The sequence below is a fragment of the Lissotriton helveticus genome, chromosome 8 (assembly GCF_964261635.1).
Source record: "Lissotriton helveticus chromosome 8, aLisHel1.1, whole genome shotgun sequence".
NCBI classification, from domain to species: Eukaryota; Metazoa; Chordata; class Amphibia; order Caudata; family Salamandridae; genus Lissotriton; species Lissotriton helveticus.
In genome coordinates this window covers 966,797,470-966,819,153 of record NC_136069.1, presented here as the reverse complement: position 1 = coordinate 966,819,153, position 21,684 = coordinate 966,797,470, and positions in this window count along the sequence as shown.

Genomic DNA, 21,684 nt, shown 5'->3' with positions numbered 1-21,684 from the left:
GAATCATGTTTGCTATATCACCTGCGTACCCCACATGAATAAATTGTTGATAAAAGCAAAGTACCAGTAATTACGTCCTGTATATATTTTATAAAACTGTATTTTAATAACTCATGTTACATGATATACTAATATATATTAACGTTTTAGTGAAGATCGAGTAACATCCTTTTAAAATGTATTTAACCTGTATTTGTATTGTGATGGATTTTATTAACTAAAAAAAATAAACAATAATCAATCAATCAATCAATACATGAAAAAGGCAACTAAAAACCTTGGGGCTAGATAGGAATTACAGAAAGCCTGGCATGACCAAAAGGCTGTACTGACTGTTAACCAGCCAGGACAGAAAGTGTGGGTTTTGGAACCTGTGGCCCTGCAGCTCTCCAAGACATGTGGAGTGGACCCCACACTATTGTTGAATAGAAGGGAGAGGTTACCTATTTGGTAGATCTTGGAATTCCCAGAAGCCCCCATAGGGTGCTTCATGTCAACAGATTAAAACCATATGTTGAAAGGGCAGACATGGGCTTGCTCATGGCTACTGATGAAGGACAGGAGGAAGCGAGTGACCCTCTCCCATACCTGCTCTCTCAGAACCCGGATGATGGATCAGTTGATGGAGTAGCCTTGGCAGCCAGCCTCACTGATCAGAAGCAAACTGATTGCAGACAAGTTCTAAATCAGTTTAGACATATGTTTTCACTGACTCCAAGTCAGACTGACTGGTGCACTCATGAAGTGGACACTGGGGACAGTCTGCCTGTTAAAAGTAAGATTTACAGGCAACCTGATAATGTCAGGGACTGTATCAGGACAGAAGTTAAGAAAACTTTGGAACTGGGAGTTATTGTGCCCTCAGATAGCCCTTGGGCTAGTCCAGTGGTCTTGGTACCAAAATCTCACGCCCAGGCTGGTAATAGAGAGATGAGGTTTTGTGTTGACTACAGAGGTCTCTATGCAGTCACTAGGACTGATGCCCATCTGTTGGACCTGGCCCTTTTGGCAGGTTCACCCCGAAATTTTTTGTGTTTTCCTAGCCTGTTTCTGGGACCTGGTGTTGGTGATTTTAGGCCTTTGCGCACTTTTTCACTGTGGTACAGGGTAAAGTGCGTGAGCTCTCTGTGTATGTGTGGTGAGTGACCTGCTCTCCCATAGGAATGAATGGGGAATATGTATGCCCATGGTAGATCCTGATGTGTGGAGGGTGCAGTGTCGAGTTTAATATGTACGAACTAGTGAGATTGAATGCTGCAAAATGGTATATGCGGCATGATTGTGTCTAGTGTAGAAGTGCCACTTCTAGACATGTGGGTGCATGTGTAGTGAGTCTGCTGGCACGTGATTGGCTGGAGCCTGGCTCCAGGAGTGCCTGGGCCTGCTTATGGATTGACTGTCTGGTTTGAGGGTGGCAGGGGCTGGGGAGCCCCAGGAGGTTGTTTGAGTCAGCCCGTGGATGAAAGGCTGCATCTGCTGCCAGGGAAGTGGGAGGAGATAGCACCTGGGAGTGAATGAGGCTGTGCCTGACTGCCACAATGCTGGCTCCACCTCCTGCTGGGCGGCTGTCGCCTCTGCCCCTCACACTGAAAGTAGTTCCCTATAACCAGTTCTAGCTGGTTCTCACACTGCCTGCACCCTTTAGACAAAGGATTTTGGGTATAAAAAGGGTGCTGTGACACTCTAAAAATGTTCTTGTTTTTGGACTTGAATCTTGCCTGGGGTGTGCAGCTGCTTGGGCCCAGGGGAATCCCTGGGCCCTGCCCAGCCCCTGGATACCTGATGGCCCTGGATGCTGGATGGACTTTGTTTATATGGACCCCTCTGCTTTGCTTGGGGGGGTTGAAGGACTTCCTTTTCTTGACCCTCCTGCCCTCTGCTCCTAGGAGGGCCTTGTTGCTGGGTCCCTGGTCTCTGAGGGGGGCCATTCCTGAGGAGCCTCGTGCTGTCTGTGCCCCTCAGCGCTTAGAAGCGCTGTAATCTGTGCTTTAGCGCTGAAGAGCGCTTTATTTTTGTTCTAGCGCTTGGGAGCGCTTTCGTTTTCAAGGCAGGTGCCCGCCCTGCTGCCTGGCCGCCATTTGTGCCCTTTTTGGGGTATGCTGAGCGTTTATTGTTTTAAATTTCAAAAGGGAGCCCACCCCATACTTCTGAGAAATTATCGCGCTGCACCGGAGCCTAGGGGCTCGACCGAGGGGGCGCGCTGCCATTGGCTGCCTGCAGCCCAACGACCCGGAAGTCAGGCACTCCCGCCCAGACAGGGGCGGGGCCTGCAGCCCGGCCGGAAGGGCGCCCGAGGACTGTGTGGTGCGCGGGGCTCCCGTGTGGGGAAAGGAAGCCCCGAGCCTGGGTAAGCCGCCGCCAGTGGAAGAGGAAGTTCGGCGGGGCTCCCGAGGTGGAGGGAGAGCCCCGTTGGTGCCGCACTGCTGCCCGGCCGCCCAGACAGAAGGAACCCTGCAAGCCGGTGAGTGGGGCCCGGGGTTGTTTAAGGTAGAGGGGGCGTCGGGGCACATTGCCAGTGCCTGCCCCCTCCCCAGTCCTGGTTCACAAGTCCGGGGGCAATTTGTGCTCTGCAGTCCCCGAGCGGGATTCCTACGACCTCCAAGGGCATTTCCTGGATCTCGAGCCCCCAGTGGGGAGGCTCGAACGACGGGGCCATATCTGTTTTAAGAGCCTGAGAGACTCGTGGCGCCATTGTAGTTTCGAGTCCCCAGAGAGGGGGACTCCCAACGACGGGCCATATTTGTTTTAGGAGACAGGGTGCTCCAAGGCCCACGGTGATTTTAGAGTCCCCACGAGGGACTTGGGGGCATTATGTTGTTGAGGAGCCAGAGTGCTCCAGAGGGCCCCTGTAGGATGTACAGAGCCTGTGTGGCTCCAACATGTTGGCGCAGTGCTGTACCTAGGGCCAGTGAGGGCCCTGCCACAGTTTTGCTGATGTCCCAGCTGCCCAGCAATTAGTGGGCAGCTGCACCGTTTAGGCGCTTGGGATTGTCCACAGGTGCCCAGCAAGTAGTGGGCACCTGCACCGTTTAGGCCCCTGACATTTGGACTACAGGGCGTCCTAGCCCCAACAAGGCCAGTTGGCCTAGGGACTGCCACAGGTGGTGGCTTATGTAAGGTTTTGTGCAATTGTGTGGTTTTTCCTTGCACCTCTGAATGTTTTAGGCATCATGGGCCAGATGTAGGCAGGCATTTACCGGTCGGTAACGGCCGAATTCGGCCGTTACCGACCGGTAAATGCAATTTGATATGTAGGGCCCTGTATTTTACAGAATCGTTAAATTTACCGATCGGTAAATTTACCAATTCTGTAAAATACTGAATCAGTATTTTTACCGATTCGGTAAAATTGATATGTAGGTGGGACTCTTCTGAGTCCCACAAGCATTACAGAATCGGTATTTTACCATCAAATTCTATTTGATGGTAAAATATCGATTCCGGTGTGCATGCACATGTGTGCATGCACACCTGTGCCATATGACAGGCAGACCTGCCCTTAGGGCAGGTATGCCTGCCACATGGCATCCGAACCTGTTTTGGGGGTGCTAGAGGGTGTCAAAGTGACACCCCCTGCACCCTTGTCAAATTCGGTATTTACCGATTCGGTAAATACCGAATCGGTAATGCCCATTCATTCCTATGGGCTTCAAAGCCCATAGGAATGAATGGGAATTACCGGTCGGTATTTACCGAATCGGTAAATACCGATTTTTACCGATTCGGTAAATCAACATCTGGATTTACCTAAATCTCGGTACTTCTATTTTACCGATTCATAAATACCGAATCGGTAAAATTCGGTATTTATGAGTCGGTAAAATAGAATTACCTACATCTGGCCCCATGTGTTTTTGCCCTGTTGAGTTATGTTCTGGCACCTCTGAATGTTTTTATGCATCATGTGTCTTCCTTGATTTTACACCTCTGAATGTGTTGGTTTATGCATCATGTGTTTTTCCTTCCCTGCACCTCTGAATGTGTTTTTGATGCATCATGTGCCTTGTTATTACACCGTTGAATGTATGTTTTATACATCATGTGTTTTTCCTTCCCTACACCTCTGAATGTTTGATGCATCATGTGTAATGTGTTCTTGCTTATACCCCTAAATGTAGTTTATTCTTAGGTGGTTGTTCTTTCCAGTACAGGTGGTCCTAGTGAGGTCCTGGTTCCCTGCGTGACATTTTCCTAAGGTGTTTAGGGTTGCGTAGGTGGTACTTACCTGTTCCCAGTAGTTACTGGATGTGATTTATAACTGTTATTTTGTGCTATACTTATTCTAAGTTCTAGAAGTGCTATTTCTAAAAGTGTTGATTCTGACAGTGGCCCATGTGGCCCTGTCCTGTAAATAATACCTTGTGAATATTGCCCGTGCCAGTTGGCACAATGTACATGTGTGATTTCTATCTGATGTGGTTTTGACAATACAGAAGTTATTTTTATATAACCTGGTGTGGAGTTCCTTTTGTGGTGTGCCTAGGATGTTGTTGCTGTTGTGTGCTGGCGCAAATGCTTTACACATTGCCTCCGAGTTTAGCCTTACTGCTCGTGCCAAGCTACCAAGGGGGTGAGCAGGGGTTATCTTGGCGTGTGACTCCCTTGCCCTGACTAGAATAGTGGTTTCTGCTTGGCTTTGGCGTCAGCCTTAGCCTACCAGAAATAGCCAGTTCTAAAACCATCGACTTCCAAGCGATACCAAAGTGGATGATGGATGGATCGTTTGAGAAAATCAAACACTCACCCCCAGTCAACTGATCTGGGCTTAATCCATCACCATTCTTTAGCTCACTCCACCACCCCAGGTCAGCCATGGCCATATGCAAATCAGTGTGACCCTGTGCCTCATGGGAACAGTCCAGCACAAACTGCTAAGCCATGTCTTCCCTGGACCGGATACAAGCATCCTGGGACCGGTTTCGGGTTCATAACCCTCATCAGACAGGCTATCTTGAATCCAGTGGCAAAGTGAGCAAGGGAACCACGTCTGGGCATACCCTGCCAACTTAGGGCAAACAAAGCGATACCAAAGGGGATGATGGATGGAGCGTTTGAGCTGTTGTACTGGAAAAAATAACAAGGAGGGCCACACTCACCAATATCCCAATAACTCATCCCAAATAACCAGTCAGTTGGCTGTGAAGAAGGGTCAATCATTTATTATGCAAAAGACTCTATATAGAGGAGCCCAGTCAGCGCGCCGAGAAGACTGAAGACTTACAGTCAGAACAGAACAGATATACTTTCAGTTCAACACATGAAGTCACCTAAAATGGAAAAACACCACTTGGCCCTTTAGCTCCAAGAAGGAACCATATATGGCACACATGATTAGTTCAAAGCTTAGCTATTCATTACTGGGGAGGTTAGGAAGGGTGACTCCCTTTCGTCTTGGAGCTTTGGGAGGGTACGCAGGCGCCTCCAGGAATGTGCTTATCACCTCTGAAGCCAGATGCGACCTTGGGTCTCAGAACAGTGGAAGAATAACATGAATTCAGCTGTCTGTGTAACTCAGCTAACGGGGCCTACTTGACTACTGGAGGACAGCACGTTACTGCTGCCTGAATCTAAGACATGTACACCAAAATGGCGTCGGTTTGGTTCTCTATTTGACGACAAAGAATACTACACAAGAGTAGGAAAGGAGTTCCTGTATTAATATAACTGATTATTCTAAACTGTGATAAACGTGAAATAGATTAGGTACATAGATAGATACATCATGCTAATAAATATATATATAACTATGTCTAGTGCTGCAGAAAGGGGAAATAACCAGATTTTCATCCCAACAGAACCAACCTTTTAGCATGATGTAGCTAACTAAAGGATTCAGTCTTTGAATATTCTCTCTATCAGCTCCATTGAAACTAACAAGTTGACATTCCATTGCTTGCAGAGGGTGATATCACCACTCCCTTTCAAAAAACCATTATTCGTTTGATTAATCAGTTCACTGAAAGCCAATTAGATTTCATGAGGAAAATACAAATTGAGGCCTAAGACCCAAGTCAACTTATACTGTTGGATGACATATATGAAATAATATTGTTCTGCTTGATTATATGCAGATATCCAGATACATATTCAAATAATGACTTTTCACATTATATATGTCTGATTGATTCAACTGAATAAACACATTATTAGACAAAAACACTGACTTGCTCATGGGAAATATTCTGCTTAATGGAAAGCACTGGAGTACTCAGTGATGTTGAACCATTGGAAACCCTACACTTCATTTTCTTATCTAGCCAGGACACCTTCATGCTTCCTTTATTACATTCAGGCAAGCAATTAGATCCCCATAATACCTTTTTCTCCGTCCTCTCAGGATCTAACTCTAATGCAATGCACTGTACTCCAGGACATCTTCATTACCTACATTACTTAAATTGGAGTGTAGTAAATATATATATATATATATATATATATATATATATATATATATATATATATATATATATATATATATATATATATTCACAGAAAAAACCATAGGTTATAGACCATATATAGTTAGGAATTAGCATTTACAAAACCTTGAAAATTCACTGAAAAAACCATAGGTTATAGACCATATATAGTTAGGAATTAGCATTTAAAAAACCTTATTTTACTCACACAAAACCATTGAAATTCCATATATAGTTAGTTGCACTAACTATATATCACGCACCCGTAATCCACTGCTGATGATGTCACATATTACATCATTCATGACATGGTCAGTGACATCACTGATGACATCACTGATGACATCTCAAATGACATCACTGATGATAACATCCAGTGATTATGTGTTTCTGTAAAGTTTAAATATGTTTTACATATTGAAGAATGAGTGGATGTATAAGTGTCTGAATGAAGGTTTTAGTAGGTGCGTGATTGACTGTATGAGTGAGTGATTAAATGCGTCTTACTAAATGCACGGGTTAGTGACTAAACTGTCTGAAAGTGTGCATCAGCATGTCTGTTGTTGTGCAAGCTGCTGCATGTGTTGATCAGTAGCTATATAAGTAGCTATATGGGTTATTGATTGGTTGCACAAGTATTTGTATGGGAGACTGAGTGTGTGTATGACTGGCTGGGAGGTGTGTGACTCTGTGCAGATCAATGTGTACTTGTATCAGTGATTCTATAAGAGAGTAAGTATGTGTTAGTATATGTTTTAAAATGTAAGGTACTCTATGTTTAACTGTGTAGATTAGAAAATGGAACTGTGATTGATTCTTTACAGGACTGACTAGGTGTGTGAGTAACTCCATGGATGAGTGGCAGAGTGTGAGTGTCTGTATAGGTGTATGAGTGCATATGATAGTGTTGTAAAGATGAGTGATTGTATGTATGAATGATTGTATGGGTGAATGAGTGAATGTGTGTGTAGACGTAGGAATCAGTGAGTGGGTATGTAGTAACTAGTATTGGTGTGTCAATGGTTTCAAAAATTATACTCTGTATTTAACACTGGGTGTAACAGAGGTTATATTAAAGTGTGAGGAGATGCATTGTATTGTCACATTAATGATATCATCATTGATGTGACCATTGATGTCAAATGAGATATCATCAGTGATGTCATTTGAGATGTCATCAGTGATGTCATCAGTGATGTCACTGACCATGTCATGAATGATGTAATATGTGACATCATCAGCAGTGGATTACGGGTGCGCGATATATAGTTAGTGCAACTAACTATATATGGAATTTCAATGGTTTTGTGTGAGTAAAATAAGGTTTTTTAAATGCTAATTCCTAACTATATATGGTCTATAACCTATGGTTTTTTCAGTGAATTTTCAAGGTTTTGTAAATGCTAATTCCTAACTATATATGGTCTATAACCTATGGTTTTTTCTGTGAATTTCATTGGTTTTTTAACAGCTAATATCTGTAGCTGTAAAATGTATTCTTCTTTAAATCCAAAAATATATTTTATATGTTTATGAATAATTTTTTTTTTAAAATATTTTTTTTTCTTCGTTCCCGCTTCGCGAATCGGGAAGCTTCCCGTTAGCTGACCTTGATGCCGCGAAATAGACCGCGAGCCGGTAAACGTTTCTTTACCGCAACTGCCGCGTTAGAAAACAACATCGTGACGCCTCCCGTCCGCATGACGTTTCGCGTTGTCGCGTGATACGTCATATGACGTGCTACGTTAGCGAACTCGTACGCTTACCGAGTCGCAAAGCACAGGTTTCTGGAAGCAAACCGGGAGGCCCTGCAAAGCGCGTAACGTAAACACAGCAGGTCATGTGACTTGGTAATAACACTTTTCATTGGTTCATTTCACTTTCGGTTTCCTAATGATGTAAGACTAGGTCATATGATCTAAAATGAACACTTTTCATTGGTTGAGAACTATTTTTTTTCCCAAATGGTGAAAATCCCTCCTTCTTTCCTCACTCTGACTTTCATCATTGTGAGAGAAAGACCCTTTGTTACCAGTGAGCAATGGCTTCTTTACTAGCTTCAGCTGGTGCTTCCCCACCACCTCCACCACATCCAAGGAAGAGTGGACCACCTGCTAAAGTTATAATTCAGCAAGAAGAGGAAGAAGAGGAACAGGACGACCTAGATAATCTCCCTATTATGGCCAGAAGATCTGTTGTACCGGAAGTAACGGGACCAGAGGGCAGGGAGATGGTGCCAAATATACAAACGAGATTTCGTGAAGTAAAACAAGTCTGCGTACATTGCAGTGGAATCATTTGCTACGCAGAAAGTAGCATCACTCTGATCAACAGAGCTATTAACAATCATGCTCATGTTTGTCCGAAACTCCCCAAACAATAAATTCTTTTTTTTGTTTTCTTCCTCCTGTTGAGCCCTTTACAATGAATCGTTTTCGTTGCCCCCTCCGAAAAAAAAACAAAAAAAATATAAAACTGTTCAGAAAAATTCAAAAAAAGTAAAAAAATGTTCAGAAAAATAATAAAAAAAATATAAAACAACAAAAACAATTTAAAAAAAAGTTCTTTTCAGAACTACCTCCCCGTTATAAAAAAATTGGTACAATATTTGCAACTGTGCCAACCTCTATTTCTCTTAGTTCGCTTCCCAGTTCGCTCCCCGGTACGCGAACCGGAAGCGAACCAAAAAAATTTTTTTATAAAAAAGAACAGTAAGTATAAGGGAAGGAAACAGACAGTTATGTTAAAAGAAAGACAGCTATAGGGGAGTAAACTAGAGATACTATTACCCGTAATCCACTGCTGATGATGTCACATATTACATCATTCATGACATGCTCAGTGACATCATCAGCAGAGGATTGCGGGTAACAGTATCCCTAGTTTATTCCCTATAGCTGTGTTTCTTTTAACATAACTGTCTGTTTCCTTCCCTTATACTTACTGTTCTTTTAAAAAAAAATTTTTTAGATCTGTCAGAAACAGTGAAAGTAATGAAATATAAAAGACTACGTAGAATATGAGCACTGTATGCAACAACTTTGACACTGACAGAAGCCTCACCTTCTCCATGCCTCCTACACAGTTCTACATGTACATCATAAATGCAAACAGAACAGAATTAATTATACATGTTAAATGGTTTATTTTTGCTGTTCTCAGAATGTATCAAATTTCACTAAAACAGTGACTTGAAGGTATTCATCATATAACAGCGGGGAAAAAAAAACACAATCAAAATGATTGTGTTTAAAAAACCCATACATTACAAATCAGAATTCAGAACTCCTTAAAGTTAACTTACTTTCCATGACGGCCAAGGATGTCCTATGAACAGCTTACACTCTGTTGTGCTGTTATTACTTTCAACCCGCCACTTTCTGAAAGAAAACCTCCATCGTTTTCAAAAACATGTTACATACAATAAATGACTTCTCGCTCTCTACCACACGATTCCACAAGGCCAAATCGTGTCAGAGCCATGTATAACTCTTGGATTTCTTGTAAGCCAATCCCGTCTTTTCGCATTTCCGCAACTTTCAGAATTAAAATGTTGAAGATCATTTACACAATCCTGGACTAGTAATATCTTCCCCTTCTTGCTCAATCATGTTCTACATTTCCTATCACACTGATACTGCTTACTATGAAGCAGACTTACACTACCTTTATGACTAGTACAATTATTTAATTCTCTACATCACTTTTAATCACAAAGCAATGTAAAACAGTAGACAGCATTGCAGACTTACATTCCCTCTACTCCATGTTTTGATTCGCTGCTTCAATTAGCTTATAAAAAGAAATAGTTTTTCTGAACTCATTCAAAGTGCACGTATTTCTCAATAACGTCCAGTGTTATGGTAAAAAGTTATGTCTCTGTACTACACTTATCCTCAAGGCCAAATAGTGTAGGAGCCATGAGAACTTCTTGAAATTCCTCAGAGCACATCCCGAGATTCTTTCCCTAAAATTTTGGTTTTAAAAACACCAGGTAAGAGTTTTTAAGGTCATATGGCAATTTTTTTTTGAAAATTAAAACAGAATCATTGCAGAATGACCAGCCATTTCTACACTTTAAATAAGCTGTATAATGTCCTGATGTTATTGAAGGACCATCATGATATATAATTGCTACAGTTACAAAAGTCCTTCCTGATATTGACAACTGTGAAGCCACAACATTTTTAATTAAAGTTGTCAATTTTGTTCCATCAGGCCTACATCGTTGGAACATTAAAATGACATACTGGCCATATGTTCGTATAAATAAAGTGGACATCATTTCAGATTTACATTGGCTACACTCCATGTTGTGATCAGCTGCTTTTACTAGCTTATTAAAAGAGACTGATTTACTGTCTGGCAAAGTTAAATATATAAATCTTTCTGAGTCTACACTAGTAGTAGCTGATACCCTACAGTTCTCGCAGTCATGCTGCCATTGATAAGAAAGCCCAAACAGGTGATCTACATCTACACCTTCATCATGCAATACATCAAGCATATACATTAAAAACTCCTGACAATCTTGCTGACTATTTTGAGAGAATTGTGTTTGGCCTGAACATCTGTCTAACAGATTTCGAATTTCAGACACACTTTCTATGTTTGTTCTATCAGTGCTACATTTCTCTAACACAGAATTTAACAAACTGCAAAATCTTTGATCCGAATTGACCACAATCTGTTCTTTTAAAGTTTCTAGAGAAAAGACAACATTAACCACTACATTAGCATAGCAGTTGACACCAGAACTGTTTTCAAATTGAAAACCAACAACATCTTCAACAGAATCCTTTTTGTTTCTGCTTATAATTTCAGGTTCATCAACTTTTCGTCTTTTTGCTACAACCTCCCCAGTATTGGTCACATTTCTTCGTTTCCGGCCTACCACACGTTTCTCAAACAAAGGATACTGAGGCAAATGTGGCGCATACTCTCTTCTCAACCTATTGTATTCCTTAACACAATCTAGATCCGCACAAATGTTTGTGACATCACACTCAATCAAGTACAATCCCGATAAAGTCCTAACTCGTGACAATGCCACATATGCCATACCCTCCTTGAACACAGAACTGCCAATATTCACCAATGCACAGTCTACACTTAAACCTTGCGATTTATGGATTGTCACCGCATATGCCAAGCAAACAGGAAACTGCTTACGACGAACATATAAGTCTTTTACAAGCAAAAATCTAGCAGAACAACGAGCAATTAGCTGTACTTCCTCAATGCCATTAAATTTAATTTTTAAAAATTCAATTCCATCTCTATTTCTGTATTTCACAAAATCAACAACATTACCCATTGATCCATTTACCAGACCTCTTTCAACATGTAAATTCCTTCTTAAAATTATACGGCAGTTCAAGCACACATTCAGAGTCTTTTCAAAACCCGCAGTTTTAGATATACTCTTCTCTAATGAATCCAATTTTGTTTTCAGATTCTCAGACAAAATAATTGTTGATCCCATATGCTCTACTCTGTCAATAGCTTCCAATTTCACAATCTCTTGCTTTTCTAAATGCAACATTTTGTTGTTGAATTTGGCACATTCTGCAAGAGTTGGCATCAAACATATTCCAGATTTTTTCTCAGTAACTTTCTGAAAAATATTCTCAGGCACAACATCTTCGTCTGGATATAAATTTGTCAGTAATCGTGCATGTAAAGCTTCTTTCCCATGCTCGGTCACTTTTCCAATTCTAACATCTTGTAGAATAGTCTTGTAAACTTCATCCTTTGCCTGACGCATATTTTCATGCAGTTCAGCATAATTGAAGTTTAACCATATATTGACGTTGCCAATACTCCCTAAGCACTTCCTGGTATCTTCATGCGTGAGCATTTTGAACACAGGTTGCCCTTTCACTGGTGTCAGCTGCAGAAGATCTCCAAAAACAATGATGTGTTTGCCACCAAATAACACATCATACTCTGTTTTGAGAACTTCTTGCATTCTCAAATGCACAAAGGCAAGCATGACATTGGAAACCATGCTTACTTCGTCAATGATAAGAAGTTTCATTTTCCTCAAGACTCTTGAAACTTCAAAACAAGCATCTCCAGATAGCTTGTGATATTCTAATTTGTTGTCATGCTCCACTGGCAGCATCAGTAAACGATGTAAAGTAATCCCTTTAATGTTATGTGCTGCCAGTCCAGTTGGAGCGGTGACAACACAAGACAGCGATGACTCTGTCCTTTCCTGCAAATAACATGAAATTGCTTTAATAAGGAAACTTTTTCCAGTTCCCGCTTCTCCACTCACGTACAGTCGGACAGGCTTCAACGACGTACATGAGCACTCTTTCTTATCATGACTTAATCCATGATCAATTTGCATGGTAAGTTCGTCATATATTTTCCTCTGCTCAACGTTGAGTTGTCTTTCCAACTCTTCTAAGTTAACCGCATCCTCCTGAGCATGTGCCATGGCTCTTTCCACTTCATTCATAGCAGTGGCAGCTTCATTTTCGATAAGAGGTCCTCCTAGTGGATCCTGACTCAATGAAGCAGAACTCTGACTGTCCTGAGAACTGTCTCTGGCAATCTCGGCTGCAATCGTTGCTTCCTGCTCAATTTCCACATTCAACATTTCTACATATTTGGGAAAAGCAGGACATTCTATGGTCTCCTTGGCAGCATTGAAAGAGTCTTCGTAACAGAGGAAATCTCCAAGCAGTTCCTCTTCTGCACGCCAAGGCTTAAAAAGTTGCAAAAGTGCTAAATAGAAAAACTCCTTTTTTTCAGGAGATTCGCCACTCAATTTTCGATGGTTTATCAAGTGGCATTTTCTTTGCTTGACCAGACATCCCTCACTTCCTATTACAGCATACACTCCTTTCTCAGTATCTTCTTTGATGTTCCTCTTGAATATGTAATTTTGCAGAACCTCATACAGACAAACATTCTCGAGGTGACTGCTTCGATTTGGATAATATGTATCCAACATGTTGCTCTTCAAAATGTCGGTACTGTTTGGCTCCTTTTCCGCCAAATACTCAATTTCCCGCACAGGTTTCAGAACTCGATTACGCGTTGCAGCAAGACCAACACTCGCCCAAACGATACTCCTGGACTTGGCATAGAGACTTGCTGAAGACAACCGGTCAGAACATTCGTAAGCTCCGATTTCTCGATGCGACAACATCTTCAGACTGAAACTGTACAACTTCTTGCTGAGGCTCTTTTCATGGGAAATGTCCTCCCACATATCCTTCAATTCTGTCTTCTCTTTTTTGGTGATGTAAGATGTCACATACCTAGCCACAGCCATACAGTTATCAGCCACAAACTGTATATCCATGTTAGCATTCCACATGGACAAAATCACCGGGTTGTAGTCGTTGATGTACTTAGACTCTTCGTTCCTCTTCAAATTGTATGTGTTTTTAGGTGATTTCTTCATCACATTATGTCGCAGCGAAGACATCAAACTGTTCACTCTTCCTTTAGAAATCACCGATCGTGGAAAGCCGAAACGACATTTGGTGTAGAACTTGTCTTTGTTCCGGAATTTACGACGACAGTACTTTCCACATCGATGGCTTTGGAAACGTAGAACTTTTTCTCTTAGGCTTTTTTTCTCCTTTGCGTTTGGAACAGCACACGTAGAATACTGTTCTATGAAACTCATCACTGAGTCGTCTGCATCCGTTCCAAATTTAGGTGCATCCTTGATCCACAGCAACATATGTATATGAGGAGCACCTCTTGCTTGGTACTCCTTCCTCCAGAAGAAATCCAACACCTCTCCAAGAGGTGGATTCTTCTTATTCATGATGAAAGACATCATACCTTCAAATCTATGATTGAAGTACCTACATACATTGACTGGATCCAAAGAGCACAGTTCTCCGGGTGTCTTGAATTCGATGTTTTCTACGTTAGCATTTGCCTCTCGTAGAAATTCAAGTAAGTCTTCCCAGCCATACTCAGCACAGCTCAAAGTGAGGAACCATGTGGGAGTTCCTAAGTTCCTCAGCATACATTTTAAATCACCATGACGACGGTACCAGTACTCATTAGTACCACGCTGACACGCCATGAGATTAATCAGGTGAGAATCCAAAATACTGTCTTGGACATTGACTTTATCCATAAAGTCACTTGCCGAGATGTTTTGCATGTGTATACCACTTTTCAAGATGTGGTTCACTGCATATGACAGTCCAGACAGATCGCTTTCAAACAGGAGATGAAACAAATAAGGAATGCATTGTCGAAACCTAGGATCTCCTGCATACAATCGCAAAGTCCGGTATTCAGAAGCAGGAATTTGATGAGGTCGCTCATCATATCTTCCTCCCTGACCTGTTGGAAAAAGCTGTGGGAAACACCGAGCTTCCAAACTTTCCTCCCAAACACTAATGGGACTCCCTTTCGCTTGTTTCATTTGAAACAACTCAATAGCATTCCCCATGACTTCCTTGGAATGCAAAGGATGAACACTATAATGTTCATATATTTCTTCACTAGTACAGGGTTCTACTTTCTCAATTTGACCAGCACACAAATCGCTATCCTCTTCCTCACTTACTTCCTCTTCTGCAACATATACATTTTTATAGTATTTATTATATTTTTTCAAATACAATGTTGCCCTTTTGACTTTCCTAACATCTACTAAATCTTGCCATATTTTCTTATTCTTTGTCGGAACCCCATTAACTAAGATAACCAGAGGTTCCTCTTCCACTTTTTCTACTCCAATTGTGTTAATGTTTTTCTTCAAATCTAGAGGCAAATAAACAACTCTTCCCTTTAATCCTCTCTGTAAATCTGATGGAGGCAATTTCCCTGTCTTTGGCTCCATTCTTACAATAGCCTGAAAGGGATGGATACTTTGAATCAAAATAGATTCATAAGTATTTAAATCCTTCAATTCAGAAGGAATTTCAACCAATTCCAGATTATTATGAACTGCTCTAGCAGGCATCTGGTTTTGATTTAATTTGTTACAACAATAAGTACACACACGTTGATCCAATCCCAAATCAAAACAATTTTCTACCATCAAGTATGTTGTAAAATCCTTCCATTCACTATTATTTTCCCTTTCACTTTTTCCATATAAATCCACTAACTTAGTCTGATTCTTATAATAAGTGCGTCGACAACACACACAACTGAAATTTGGCCTCTCACTTGATTTCACCTCAAACGTCGCAATTTCCCTCTGGAAATTATCTGTACTGGAAACCTGTACACTATCTTCCACATTACTCTCTTCTTCTTGGTCAATTTCAACATTCTCCTCTTTACTTCCAAAGTAACAAAACTCAATTTCTTCACATATATTCTTCACATCTATTTCAGAACCATGCAAAAGAGCAGCGCATAATTGTTTTAGCATAATTGCTGGACTCTTAGCATAATACAACATTCTAACTAATTTCCTCACTTTATTATGATGCACTGCTAGCATCCTGAAATGATGAAAAACACTCTGGCATACTCTCCTGGAAAGACAAGCCAGTGAATGACCATGCAAACCTATCACTTCTCTCACTCTGCAAGGATCTAATTCTTGCAACAACTTCATTTTCTGCTTCAAACTTTTCTTACTAAATGACCGTATAAAATCACAAACCAAATTGATGGAATCCTGTCGTACACTGCAAATACTACTACACTTCCAGGTGTACACAGGACCCTTAGGACGTCTCCCTAAAACCTCATTACCTAACACCTCTTCTATCTCTGTTCTCACAAGTTTTTCTTTTTCAACTGGACAACCATCTTTCACTTCATAAGCTCGACCACTGGTGTCAACTGCATGCACCAAATCATTATCCTGGAAATAACTCTCCTCATTAAAAAATGCCTCAGAGCTTGAACTATGCATCCATTCTCCAGAAAAAACTTCACAAAAATTACTACGATTAACTATTCTCTTCCATCTACTATTTCTTTTGAAATCATAAATTACCTTGTTTAGCTTCCTAATTCTATTGATTGTCAAAATAAATAACTTACGTTTAATTTCAAATGCCTGATCAATAACTTTCTCAACTATTTTTTTTCTCTTATAAAAAACCACTTTCTGCTGACCTTTCTTAATATTTTTTAACAAATTCCCAATTATCCTGTTGCGGAACATTCGTTTACGAATATCCCTAAACTGTTGTTTCCTTCTACTTTCATGCATAGAGTTATCTCTTACTCTAGCAGTAACATTTCTCATTGGCCTTTCCTTACCATTTGAATTCATTCTCCTTTTCTGGAGTGAAACATTTTCTGTAGTAATATTTTTTTTACTACACATATTTCTTATGACTGTTTTTCGACTCTTACCCGGTGCTTTCTTGGTGACTTGACAAATCTTTTTGTTAGAGGACTGCTGCAATATTCCATGCTCCTGCTGTCTTTGACGTTTTCCAGCCTTTCTTACTCTTTCTTTGCTAGGCATCCTAAAATCTTGAAATAATCTGCAGTTGAATCTGTGGTAAAATATAATAAAAAATGTTATTAACCACTATTACCCAACAGTAAATTAATAACAGTCATCAAAAACTTAACACACTACTTAAGTATATAATATACTGAAGCCTATCTCCAATTTTTCACTGAACAGGACTCATCTCTTCTTAACCTTGGATAAACCTCACCTACTCTGTGTCCCCTGCACATAATTAAATGTAAAGGGGCAGATTTATATTAACTAGCACATCCCCAGGGATGCACCAGTTAACGTGCACCGCTGCTCTGCCACCCACGGTGTGCCGCATTTACAATCAGATAGGACAAAGCTACATCAAAACCCTGCGCCTGCTTGAAGCAGGCATAGATCTTGACGCAGGTAGGCTGAAAGCTAAAGCAACAACTAAGTGTCGTGTGCAGAAGTTACAAAAAAGGAAAAATGGCGTTTAAACCAGTAATGAGACCATGCTAACGTAATACAGAGTAAAAATATCCAGGATCTACATCAGTTTGGGGTTCACGAACCTGGCAGGTACAAGGCACTGAGGCTTTCCACCGTGCATGTCTCATCCCAAAACATATGTTGTTTGTGAATGAAACAATTTCCCAGACCAAATGCTTTGGATTGGCTACTTCTAAAAAATTAAACACCCCTACTATCCCGGAGTTAGAGGAATACGATGGTTGGAGTAATTTTACTCGTTGTCTATTAAAGATTTACAGGCCCTACTCCGTAATTCTTCCTTTAACATTTCCAGTATAAATCCAAAAGGTTGACTGCTTTGGCAACGTGCCTTATCCACGGTTTAATAACGCTGCCTTTTGCTTTATATAAGTTTTCAAATTGTATGAAATATATACCAATAGGTCGTTATTAACCTTTAGGTAGTGGTTTTCTTCATCAAGTCTGGTCGCTTCCATACACATACAGATTTTCAAAGATGATCAAGAACTTTATCTGAATGGAGAGGAATGCACTGAGACGCCAGATCATTCACTAATGTGTAGGCACAGACAGTTACACGGTTCATGCAACAAACACCGACCAAATATGGTTTGCGTGTTGCAAGGCACGCCAGTTCCTGCTATCATCCCCACGTTCAAGTTCTTGGAAAATGGTAGTTATTTGATGCTCAATAATGAAGATTGTTCTGGGTTAATTAAAAGTATTCATTTTATCGTAACAGTAAATGAACGGGTTATTTGCTGCAGAAATGTTCTATTTCCTCCCACACATGAACATAGGGAGTTTTCAATCTGGCCACAAATACCAACCTTGGGAGCACATTTCAACAGCATGGCAAGAATAAGAGCTCTTTTGTCTCAGAGAGAGGTGGCCTTGAGTTCGGCCCGTGAAACTTTCGTGCTTCACATAGCGAACACCCGTACAGAGGTGCAGACCCTTTTAAATACAGATTCGACTTTGCATTTCAGCAAGATTACCCATTCATTTCCATGCAGCAGGAGGCCCATAGGAATGAAGGTGCAATTTGCGATTAGCAATTACCTCATCGCAAATTACGAATTTTTCCGACGGTGCAGGGGTATCTCAAGAACACCCTGCTGCACCCCTGAAAAAAAAATTTGGGGTCATATGGCGCACATAAATTTTGAAAACATTCCTTTACCTCAAAAACGATTTTCAACTCATAATTTGAAAACACTGCACATGGGGAAATGACTTAAAATGTCCTTAAGACACATAAAAGCATTTTTTGATTGCCTTTGCAGCATGTTTCAGTCACCTTTAACATGCCTATGTAACGGAAACATTCAAAATCTAAATTTGCCATGCACAGGTGGGAGCATATTTACAAGCAATTTGCTCCACAGACAAACTTCTTACATTGAAATGGGAAAAATAACATCAGAGACTCTCAATTACCTTATAAAGAAGCAGACACCATTATGTCCTTCTCATCAATATTAAAACCATTGCTTTTTCTCAAAAACGATTTACAAGTCATAATTTGAAAACACTCCACAGCTCCTATGCACATAAAAACCCTGTCAGTACTAATACTTCACATTTTCTCCAATTACAATTTCTCAAAGAAACAAAATCTATTTGTGAAACACTTGAGACAAAGCAACATTTGAAAAACACAACTTTCTTCATAATTTTCTCCTTAAAGCACACTATTTTCTATCTAAATTAAAGAAATTTTTTCTCACCTTAGCAAATACTTTGAGTTTCAAAACAGTCTCAGAAACACACCAATTTGTCTTCAGCAGAGCAAAAGGTATGCACTCCAGAGTCTGCAGCTATCAAAAGCACAGAAATGCTGTAATTCCTCACACAGATCTCTCATGTCACCCAATCAAAACTCTTCCCTCACTTTTTTTCAAAGCAAAACCCTTCCCCCCTCTGCCCCCTCTCTGCTTTTTCTGCATAGCAACCACCTCTTGCAAGACCTCTCACACAACAATGTTGCAATTGAACTCTGAACTCTCAGTGCACCTGCATATCCAAAGCATTCTTTCATTTAATGATTTTTTCTTCGCCACTCAAAATACATCTTTCAACGAACTCATCCATGCACACTAACTTTCTGTTTTCAGCAATCAAAATCCACCAATCACTCTTACTGCTTCATTAACACAGAAACTCCTCAGTTTTTTTCATTTTACACTCTCATTTTTTCAACTGCCATTTCATTGCCACACTTCATCTGACTGCAGGAGAACCTTCTCTCGCCATGTTTTCTGTCTGGATTGTTGGACATAGCTACATCTATTGGGCTCAAAGGTACGCTGAAAACAGGAATTTACCTAACCTCAATTTACAAGATGTGGAAATTAAGTGGTTTGGCCACAGAGGATTAAAATGTCACCAATTGATACCATTGGTGAAAACCTTTATGCATTTGCCAAAACCTGACCTGTTAATTGTGCACTGTGGAGGTAATGATTTGGGCACTTTGACTGGGGTAGGTCTGGAAATGCTTTTAAAGGACACCTTTGAGCAATTGATGGCACTTTTTCCTCAGACTGCCTTGGTATATTCAAATATATGCCAAAGACAGAAATGGAGGTGGTCGAACCAATTTTGTCCACAAATTGAGAAATCGAGGAAGCATGTAAACAAATCTGTTTCAGCTTACATGAGAGACCATGGAATGGGCTCCCTGTACAACAATAACTTGCGTTACTACATGCAAGATATCTACAGAGGAGATGGAGTTCACTTCTCAGATGAGGGCAACAGAGTTTTCACTCTGAATTTAAGAATGTGCATTGGTACCTACTTATAAGTACCTAAATGTACCATAAACCCAAAAGCTCTTCTCAGAGCTACCCTACATCTGATCACTCACAATTATTATTGTACTCTAACTTTTTTCACTAATTTTCAAGAAAGTACGCTCCCCAGAACGCTTCCCGGTTCGCGAACCGAGCGCACTCCACGCAAAAAAACTAAAAAAACGGTATATATTTTTTTGCCCTGCGAGAACCTTTCAAAGCCTCCACATCAAACCTAGGGGGTCAGGGATGATCTACTATGCCCCCTTATGGTCATTTGCCCCTTCGCTTTGGCCTCCTCTTGTCTCTCGATCCTACCGAGAGACAAGATGGCGGCCGCTACGGACTGTTTGGAATGTTTACAGACGCCGAAAAACCAATCAGCTTCGCAAACCTCCGTAACGCGAAAAGTACGCGAAGCGGAGCGCTGTTACAGATATATATCTTTTTTTGAACGTTAATTTCTCAAAATCCACTGGAGCACATATATTGAGACCTAGCAAAGGCACATCGGGCTACCAGTCCCTACAATTTTGCCAAGTTTCGTGCAAATCCATTCAGCCGTTCGATTATTATTATTATTTTTTTTTTTGCCCCGCGGGGCCCTTTTAAAACCTCCACATCAAACCTAGGGGGTCAGCGAGGATCTACTATTCCCCCTTATGGTCATTTGCCCCTTCGCTTTCGCCTCCTCTTGTCTCTCGATCCTACCGAGAGACAAGATGGCGGCCGCTACGGACTGTTTGGAATGTTGACAGACGCCGGAGAACCAATCAGCTTCGCTTCACAAAGCTCCGTTGCGCGAAAAGTCCGCGAACCAGACCGCTGCCTGGTCCGCGCTTACAGATATATATCTTTTTTTAAACGTTAATTTCTCAAAATCCACTGGAGCACATATATTGAGACCTACAAAAGGCACATCGGGCTACCAGTCCCTACAATTTTGCCAAGTTTCGTGCAAATCCATTCAGCCGTTCGGGCTAAAAGTGAGGCCAACCGCCCTATGGAAATTAACATGGGAAAAACGCGTTTTGGGACCCCCCTTTTTTCTCGGCCCCCCCTTGACGAACCCCCCCCAAATTTTCAAAGGCTGCTCAGAAACAAAATGTGCCATTTTCCTGAAAATTTCAGCCAATTCCGTCCACAAACGGCAAAGTTATTAGACATAGAATTTTCAAAAAACCCATAGAGAAAAAATCCTAACTATATATACCTACTGGCAACCGCCAGTAGGTAATATATATATATATATATATATCTCTGCTCCAAACTCCGTACCAAGGGACAATGTCCAAACGGAAAAAAGCACTCGCGGGGACCAGTTTGGGTTAGTTTATTTCAACACCAAACAGACACTCCATAAACAGACGCGTTTCGGTAGTAAACCTTCCTCCATGTGTACCGAAGCGCCATCTTGGTCACAGTTATGAACACAAGGTTAATGGAAAGCAAAAAAGGACTTGAACAAATCAACAAGATCCTAGCGTTAAATGAGCGCCATCTTAGAGTGTCTAAATGAACCTCTAAAATAATTTCTAAGCCTAATTGAGCCCATGAATGGGCACACCTATATAAAATCCATGCA